This window comes from Schistocerca piceifrons, chromosome 3 (genome assembly GCF_021461385.2).
Source record: "Schistocerca piceifrons isolate TAMUIC-IGC-003096 chromosome 3, iqSchPice1.1, whole genome shotgun sequence".
Taxonomy (NCBI): domain Eukaryota; kingdom Metazoa; phylum Arthropoda; class Insecta; order Orthoptera; family Acrididae; genus Schistocerca; species Schistocerca piceifrons.
This window is the reverse complement of record NC_060140.1, coordinates 462,068,216-462,078,349: the sequence shown is the minus strand read 5'-3', so window position 1 is coordinate 462,078,349 and position 10,134 is coordinate 462,068,216.

Sequence of the window (10,134 nt, the reverse complement as noted above, 5' to 3'; positions counted from 1 at the left end):
GCTCCAAGTCGGCCGCTACGGTCGCAGGTTCGAATCCTGCCTCGGGCATGGATGTGTGTGTTGTCCATATGTTAGCTTAGGTTTAAGTAGTTTGATGACCACGGATGGTAAGTCCCATAGAGCTCAGAGCCATTTTTGAACCAAGTCGGCCCGTTTGACGTCCTACCGCCCCTTAAGCGAGGCTGCGGGGGACCAGACCGTGAATGCGGCCGCCCCCGGCGTCCCACGAGGCGCCCCCGGCGTCGCGGCCGCGGCGGGGCAGGGCAGGGCAGGGTGCGGCGCCGGTGACGGATGGCGGCGGCCGGCAGCCACGCCGGAGCCGCGCCGCAGCCGCAGCCACAGCCGGCGCCGCGCCGCCAACACGCGCTTTCGCCGGCCGGCAGAAGAACACAGGTCCGGCCGGCGTCGGCATAGGCGTTCCCTCGTGCGCTTATGGTCGCTCGTAAATCTGCGCGCGTGCGCGCTTGCATTGCTGTCGCAGCCAGGTTTTAAGGGCAATTTGCCGTTCCGTGTTCTCCGTAACAAATGGCCCATTTGAATGACATAAAAACATTAACAGCGGTACTTTGCCAACCTACACCCGCTCTTCGTCTTTTCCTTATTTACGCCGATATACATGTGCGCAAACTCTGCGAACAGGTCAATTGTAAAGAACAAATCTTCCGAAGGGGAAACATTACAGTGGGATGACTTCAGTTTACATCCACCGCTCTGCGTGAATACAGGTGTGCGGTGTACCCTTCACCCTCAGACGAACAAATCATAAGCATACTTAAAACACTTAGGATAACTTTATGATGTCATATTTACATTGCAGATCTAGCACGGCTGTCGTACTGTTGCCTGCAATCGAAATGTGGCTGTAGCAGAAGACGGCAGGTAGCCAGAAAGCATACATAATCAAGAGTAATATCTTCCCATTTCATCCATTATAGATAGTTTGTGAAAGCCTGCGACTGTGAAAAGAGTGAATCGTTTGTAAATAACTTTTCTGCTACCAATCACGATTTTCTTTCATTTATATTTTACGCGACGCCTTTCGGGAAATTGGGTTGGATTGTTTGGTGGAGAAGATCAGACAGCGAGGTCATCGGTCTCATCGGATTGGGAAGGATGGGGAAGGATGTCAGCCGTACCCTTTCAAAGGAACCATCCTGGCATTTGCCTGGAGCGATTTAGGAAATCACGGAAAACCTAAATCAGGATGGCCGGACGCGGGATGGAACCGTCGTCCTTTCGGGAAATGATTCCCATTTTCAAGTACGTTTTTCTCGGTGTACTATGTCATTTTTATGTAAACGTTTTGATGCGTGAGAATCTTCTTTGAGCTGTTGACTTCACTGCAGTACATAAGAAAACGCGCTATTTTTAGTTGATTGACGATTTTTACGTGTGGTTAGTGGCTAATTTTGGAATAACTTATACATACGGTTTTCTTGTGGTCCATTTCTGCAGAGTCTCAAACATGTTGAACACCACACACGATTTTCTCTGCACAGTATACACTAATGATCCAAGCCGCTATGACCACCTGCTTGATAGCCTGTTTGTCCGTTTTTTGAAAAATGGTTATGAGCCCAAAAAAAGGTTGAAATGCCTCTGAGCACTATGCGACCTAACTTCTGAGGTCATCAGTTGCCTAGAACTTAGAACTACTTGAACCTAACTAACCTAAGGACATCAGACACATCCCTGCCCGAGGCAGGATTCGAACCTACGACCGTAGCGTGTAAGAGGTATGCGCTGTCTGCGATATGAGAATCGCTGACCAGAGAGCAGTGTTGACTGCAGTACGAACTGTGTAAATGTAGCAGTTAGTTGTTGCTAGTCGCTTGTCTGAGGTTGTCTGCGCTTGTCTGCAGTCTGCTCTGGTCGTTAATCTGGAGATGGAGTATTATTGTATAAGGTAAAGAAGCAGCGTCGCGCATATCTAGTAATGTATCTGAACTGTCATCCAAATGTTTTAAAAAATGTCCTAATAATAATTTTTGCAATATAAAGTAATTTTTTTAAAAAAAGCATTCATTTAAAAAAAATCAGTTGCTTCCTTTCACAAATCACAAATGTATAGGCCAGCATTGCACGGAGCTGTCCGGAAAAATTTTTTTTGGTAAGAGCAGATATATTTGCCGTTTTTATCGAGGTAAGGATTTTTGCTTTTTTATTCAGAATGATCTTACAGGGCCACGACGCAGCACTGCTGTCGTCCAAATTTTACCCGGTTACTGAATTTATTTTTTTATTATGGGGTTTAAGAATTTTTCTGTTTCGTGCTTACAGTAAATGAGAAAAGAATTTTGTGGGTAGATTAAATGTGAATGCATTTGTGCACAGAGGTTATAAATGGGAACCAATTTTGTTCTGAGGTCACACAAAAATTAGAATCGCTATCCATAATAATTATTTAATTCCAATTTTATTTTGTGGGGAGGTTACAAGCGGTCGCGGGGTTCCAGACCGAAGCGCCTAGAACCGCTCGGCCACAAGGCCAGCCCGTCTTTTGAAACAAAATACATAACTGATTCTGCTTGTCAATATTCTGTTTGTTGGTAGGTTTGTGGAGGATGTGGTATTATATATGTTACAAAAAGGTACGGCCAAACTTTCAGGAAACATTCCTCACATACAAACAAAGAAAATATGTTATGCGGACATGTGTCCGGAAACGCTTGCTTTCCATGTTAGAGCTCATTTTATTACTTCTCTTCAAATTACATTAATCATAGAATGGAAACACACAGCAACAGAACGTACCAGCGTGACTTCAAACACTTTGTTACAGGAAATGTTCAAAATGTTCTCCGTTAGCGAGGATACATGCATCCACCCTCCGTCGCATGGAATCCCTGATGCGCTGATGCAGCCCTGGAGAATGGCGTATTGTATCACAGCCGTCCACAATACGAGCACGAAGAATCTCTACATTTGGTACCGGGGTTGCGTAGACAAGAGCTTTCAAATGCCCCCATAAATAAAAGTCAAGAGGTTTAAGGTCAGGAGGGCGTCTACCAATCCATCGGTCACCGAATCTGTTGTTGAGAAGCGTACGAACACTTCGATTGAAACGTGCAGGAGCTCCATCGTGCATGAAACACATGTTGTGTCGTACCTGTAAAGGCATATGTTCTAGCAGCACAGGTAGAGTATCCCGTATAAAGTCATGGCATGAATCGAGGAAATACAGTACATACTGACGAAACTACAATGAGCTCTAACATGGAAATTAAGCGTTTTCAGACACATGTCCACTTAACATCTCTTCTTTATTTGTGTGTGAGGAATGTTTCCTGAAAGTTTGGCCGTACCTTTTTGTAACACCCTCGTGTAATTCGCATAAATAGCGGGCTGCTGATTTGCGTACGCGATGATGGCGGCCCATAGCAATCCACATGTGTTCCATACGATTTACGTCAGACGAATTGGTCGCCGAGACATCGACTTGAGTTCACTACAATGCTCCTCCAACCGCTGCAGGACGATTCTGCTGCGAAACACGGACAATTGTACTGCTGAAAGATCGTCGTCGGGGAAGACAGCCAGCACGAAGGAATGCAGATCGTTTGCAGCTGGTAGCGTGTCTTCGGTTACTACCACAGGTCCCATACAACCGCAGGAGAGTGTCTCCCATAGCATAATACTGCTCCCACCAGTCTGCATCCATGGCGTGCTGACCCTTTCGAGCCGCCGTTCACTGTTCACCGTGATTACGGCGTTTGTGGAGATGACTATCGGCCTAGAATTGAAAAAAATGTGATTCGCCCAAGGAAACGACACGTTTCCATCGATCGACGATCGAATCGGGTCTCATGGATTGCAATTGTAACTGACGATGTAGTTGGGTCAACATGCGAACACGTAGGGACGGTCTACTGCGGAGCTCTATGTTCAACAATGGACGATAAACAGTGTGCTCCGAAACCCTTCTGCGTGCAATAGCATCGTGCTTTTTCGGCAGAGATGCGTCAGGTCACCCACCATCCATCCTACCTTAGAGAGCAGAGAAGCCTCCGAATCTTTCGATCTGTGAAAAGCTGTCCTTTTACCTCTTTCTGTAAATTCTCACGACAGTAGCACGTGAACGTTCGACAAGGTTCGCCGTTTTCGAAATACTCGCTCACATGCTTTGCGTCATAGTAATCTGCACTTTATCAGAGTCGTTTACCTTGGTGGATTTCCCAATTTGCATCCCATATCTTCGCTATGGTGATGCCTCGTCCGTGTCTGCTTTTTTAGTTGTGGTCCATCTTCCACAGAATATGATACCCTCTGTAAAAAGGCATATCATACTCTGCGGATGACCTATAACATTAGTGCTGTCGACCACATCTAAAAGCATTCTTGTAAGTTTTTATTTAAGTTATTGTCGATGTATACTGTGCACAGAAAATTCTGTGTGATGTTTACCGTGTGTGATACAATGCACAAATCGTCCGTAAGAAAACTTTAAATACAAGTTTTTCCGAATTTCGCCACTAATTTCATACAAAGATCATTAACGAACTAAAGTTTGCACGTTTTTATATATTGCAGAGAAGTTAACAGAACAAAGCAGAACCTCACACATCAAAAATATTACATAAAAATGATGTAGTACAAAGAGAAACACCCGCTTGCTAACGGGAATCATTTCCCGAAATTCTTCGTGTAAAATATGAATAAAAGAAACTGGTAACTGGTAGAAGAAAAGTTATTAGTAAAAAAAGTTATTTGTAAACCCACAGTTATATCTTCGACATCCTAAGTCATGAAGTAATACGGTTATCAAAGACCTGTTTCTTCTCTTTTCAGAAGCCGCTGACGTTCCGCTACGGCGTTCATCAGATTACAACAAAATCACTATTTGAATGCGGAAAGTTATTTCTGAATGAGATTGGCGGTCAAAGAAAGATCAGCTAGATTCCATAATAGTTAGAGAAAAATGCCTGAACAATGTGTTTGTTTGAGCCCAATAATGCCCCCTAAAAAAAGTATGGTCCTCTTCCCTGCCTCTGGCCTAAGAATCAACTCACCCAGCTAGTTGTGTAGGGATTGCACCTCTCAATCCAAAAAGAGCTGCAATTTGTATTTTTTTTCATGCATACACTGCGTAGCCAGAACTGAAGTTTATATAAACTGCAAGAAAAAATTTGTTTGTTAACCTGGCATTGAACTTACCGCACCATAAAACATTCCAACATGTAGATGTAAACGCAGTTCACACTAAGAATCGAAATAATCAGTGAAAAGAAGCTTCATATTACAATCTGACGTACTGGCTTCTCTATGACCACAACGAGATCAGAAATTACTGAAGGCAGTTGAAGAAGTATGGAACAAATTAAGAAATGAAAAACTATTACAGAAAAACTGCTTCAGATTTTAGGAACAACGATGGAAAAAATCACAGGCAATTCAATAATAATTAAGGTGAATTTATGCCGACAGTGTAGGCGAGATTGTCAATGTGACGAAAAGATTTTAGAAACGAGTTCAGCGAGAGATAAACAGAAGAATACCTTTGCTGAGTAGGCCTGAAATGTAATGGGGAAATGAAATAAGGATACAAGGAATTACTGTTGCGTTGTCTATGGATAGAAATAGACAGAAATTCAGAGGAGAAACCCAGAGGAAAGAATGCGCGGATGGAAATCCTTCAGAAGATTGAAGAGAGGCCTGCCATTAGATCTCTGTGAAGAAATCATAATACTGCCAGACTGCTCATCCACCTTTGAGCGGTGTTAATCAGTCAAGGAATCTGCAGGAGTTAACGAAGCGAATAGAGAATTTTCAATGAACAGATGCGCAGTCAATTCAAGACTTCTTTAATTAGCATAGTGACGTCACACAATTCTAAATTAAATCGAGCAGGAGACATTATGCGAGAGCCCATTACGGACGTCTGAATTCAAAGTTGCCTTTTTTTTTCAAAGCTGCCTTTAGACAACTAGGGCTTACTATGAGATGAATTTTGTGTATACCATAGTGCTCCATACAGTCTACTTAGCCGGTACCCACAGTCCCCACCACGCAGCGAAATTTGACTGTGCAGCTGAGACCGCTCGCACCCATGCAACACGATGTTGAGGTAGAGCTGCGAGAAGATATTTTACCCTTTTTTGTTATAATACACAATTGTTATTACTTCTTGAAATTTCAAAATGGAAAATTATAAACATTTAATTTTTAAGAAGGAAGATTAGTTTTGGAGATAGGTGTCCCTTTACAGGCGCCATCGTCCCTGTGCAGTGCGTCCCATTGTTGGTTTATTATAAATGATAATTCAAGCCTTGGATGTCACGAGTGGATCCATCTCCCGCAGAGCTGTCCTAATATCTAACTTTTGTTAGCGGTTTTTCATTGTACTTGTGTTAATAAGCTAGATTACTTGTGTTATAGTTTTTCTTGATTTGCGGGTTTTTCGTAGCACATGGTGCAATTTTAGGCCACGATCTATCGAATTTAAGAGTCGACAGGTTTTCATGCTGATATTTCTGTGTGTTACTATTTCATCACTTAATGCCATGTATGTGTTTCGTACACTGCAAAGATACTGGTAGATAGTGTTCCATGTTTGTCTCCTCATTTGTGTTAGTGTCAGAGCAGTCCGTTGTGCTGGGGTCTTCATCTGAACTAACTTATTCGTCTCGTTGTCGTGTAATTCCATGTCGATATTGTCTCATTTCTTTATAGATGCCCGCTTCCTTACCCGATTGATCAGCGCGTCTGACTGCCATGGAGCGGTCTCCGGTTCGATTCCAGGCCAGGTCGGAGATTTTCTCACCTCGGGGGATTGGATGTTGTGTTGTCCTAATCATCAGTGTGGCGTCAGCTGAAAAGATCTGCAACTTGGCGGCCGATCTTCCTCAGGTGGAGACTCCCAGTAATGAATGCCACACGTTCATCTTATTTTTCTTTATAGATAGTGTATTCCATTTTGGAGATTTGAGCTGTGTGTTTAACAGTTCTCATATGTCTGCCTTCATGAGTGTTTCTTGTAGTGTCTCTGAGGTAATTCCTGGTATGTGTCTCTGTAAGTGTCGGTATTGCTCACAGTGCGGAACTAAATGTTCAGGAGTTCCATATCGTCCACTCTGGTAATTGCCACTGTCTGCAAGTGAAACGTGTTGCAAATGCGCTGGATAAGAGGCGTGCCCAGTTCAAAAGTGAATCACGCCACTGATCAGATTCATTTGTTTCATTCGCAAGCGTTCCCTGACAATGGAGAAAAAGATGCACAGCCTACTACCGTTACCACTTTGAAATGTATTCGCAGATGTTTTTTGGCTGATCTCATCTTATTCTTTACTGTTCGTTGATTTTTTTCGGGTCGGACGTACCATAACATGTGTTCAAGTTCATCGTTGATCCATTCATTCAGTATTTTTATTACAGAAGGCAGCTAGCCTTGTGACCGATCACGCTGAGCTACCGTGCCGGCATCTGTTAGGCTAGCCTAGCACGGCTTATAGCCGGACCAAAATATCCACGTCTCATTAGCCATGTGTCGACAATCTACATTATATATAATTCTGTATGTTCCCGTACAAGAAAGATATTTTACTTCAGAAACGCTTGCCCGGTGTCGGCGGATAAATAGGATATCGCAGTACCTGTGTTATTCCGGGTTACGATGCAATGTTCCTTTGGACGTGCATGCTTGTCCAAAGAAACAGGCACTGCGGCGACTGCAGCCGTTATGTCCAAAGGAACACAGCATCGTAATGAGGAATAATACAGGCACTGCAATATCGTACTTAGCACTTTGGTCCCACTATCGTTGCCTGATGTACCCTCCCCAAGAATCTGGTTGTCGTTTCCGCTCGATTTTTCTCCTCTAATTTCCCTGTCATTGTCAGGTCTTCCCGCCTTCAGCCAGTACGATGCAGTTCAATATTTGATGGTTATGTCTATTGGAGGGACACCAAACACCACACACAGGGTGGTGCTGAAAGACCCTGACAGCCTAACCTTACGCACTACTTAATCTAACTTAAACTAACTTACGCCCCAGGGAGGACTCGAACCTCTGACGAGGGGAACCGGGCGGGCTGTGACAACGCGCCTTTGACAGCGGGGCTACCCCGCGTGGCGCTGGGACGAGTCTATGTGCCCACTCACCTGCTGCAAAACATGTTAGTGATTCCTGGGGGGGGGGGGGGGGGGGGGGCAAAGTGGTATTTCCGCTGTGAGTAGTGGGTAGTCTGTATTTTGTGGTATTTAAGAGTGCTATAAGAGTGCTAATTTATGTACAAAATTCTAGGCAATTACGGAAGCGCTTGCTCATAAAATTTCGGGAGTGAACGTTCAGAAATGGCTCACTACGACAGTATTTCTGAAACTGGCAACCGTAACCTGTGGCTGAACGAGCAGAAGAGCGTTACCGTATTTCTTTGCCAGAAGCTGTAAAGAACAGCCTGACATTAAATCTAGTTTGTTTGTCACACGTCTAAGACCCTCTGTCTGCTGCCGGGGCTGGAACATTGTTGACGCTGAATGGTAAGGGGGCTAGACCGTCGCACAGAGGGCCAGAATCTTGAAAACGTGGCCAAAAAGGAAAAAAAAAAAGTTTAAAGATGGGGATTTTGGACTATCAGGTTGGCAGCAGCAATGCTGGGACAACTGAATGCCGGCTATGCGGACCACCAGATGTTCATTTGTTCGGTAATATCTCAGGTCAAATGCGTCAGTTCATTGTTAGCGTGCGCGCAGCTGACCAGGCTACAAAAACAGTCGTGTTGTTGAAGGAAGTTATTTATGTTTTGTGCAAGTGAAACCAATACTTTCAATATGGAATGTATTCCAGGAGGTACGTACTAGTGAAAAAACACTTATATCACTATTAAATCATCAATTATGCACGTTTACATTTCAATTAACGTACTACAAGGAAATGAATGACAAAATCGTAAAATGCGCTTAAAAAATAGAGACAAGTTACGAATTCCACGACATTCCGCTTTCTTTTGCGCTGTGTAAGCAAGTATATATTATTACCTTTGTAAATTAAGCTTCAAATCCCGCGACTAGTTGCGACTCTGGCTTTGAGCCACGTTTTAAGCGACACTTGCAAAACGTCATTGTTCAGACATCTTCAAAAATGACAGTAGAATCAATTAATTATGAGTTTTATTTGTACAATTTAAATTACAATCGACACGTAGAAGCATTGTAAAGAATAAAATAATTAGAAAAATGACGAAAAGGGTAACACAGATTTTTTTTTTTAATTTCAGTTTCATCTGATCCAGCGTATTCCAGAAACGGATTTTCGAGGAAAGATATTTTTCTAATAACAAAAGAGTATTTGTCAAATGATTTGGAAGGGGTCATAGAACATTTGGAAAGGTTGTTGACAGAAAAAAGTGGACATACAATTAAAATTCCCTATGATATGAGGCCTACCATTTCGATTTTGTTAACAAAGTTAAGAAGCGGGTATAAGGAAGAAACTCGCCGACAAGGATATTTTTTCAAGAAGAACGAAACCTGGTTAAATACAATAGTATATATTCCGATTGATTCGAAACCTGCAAGTGTGACTAAATCAACAGGCCGACCTGCCACAAAATTTGAAACATTATCTGAAGGAGAACTGAGGAGATTCGTACGAAGTTCAGTCCTGTCGAATTATCGTTCGCCGCGCAAATGAGTCTTCGATCTTCGGGGCACCCAGATGCTGCGAAGATTGTGAAAGACGTCACACTCTCAAGTCCATCCAAGGTGAAAAAAATAAAAGGCAGGCTTGCGATTTTCAACATCATCGCCAACCTCATATGATGCAAATGAAGGTCTAGCACTCCTTTTCGACTTGAAATTGTCAAAAGAATCTTACCAGCATTTGAGAAATGGGGCTAAAGGAAAAGGCTTAAACACACTATATCCACCGTATTCAGCTGTTTTGGTAGCAAAAAAAGCTTGCTGCCCTCCAGACGCAACCCTCACTTTTACCGAATCAAAAGCTGAGGTACGGTTGCAAGCTTTGTTAGACCACACTGTTCAACGTGTTCTACTGCTGAAACGAGACGATATTTTACATATGAGTGATTCGGAAATGTCTAATATGGCCCTTATTTGTAAGTGGGGCTTTGACGGAACCTCCGGGCAAAGCATGTATAAAATGAAGTTTTCAGATTCGAGTATTTCAGATGCAACTTT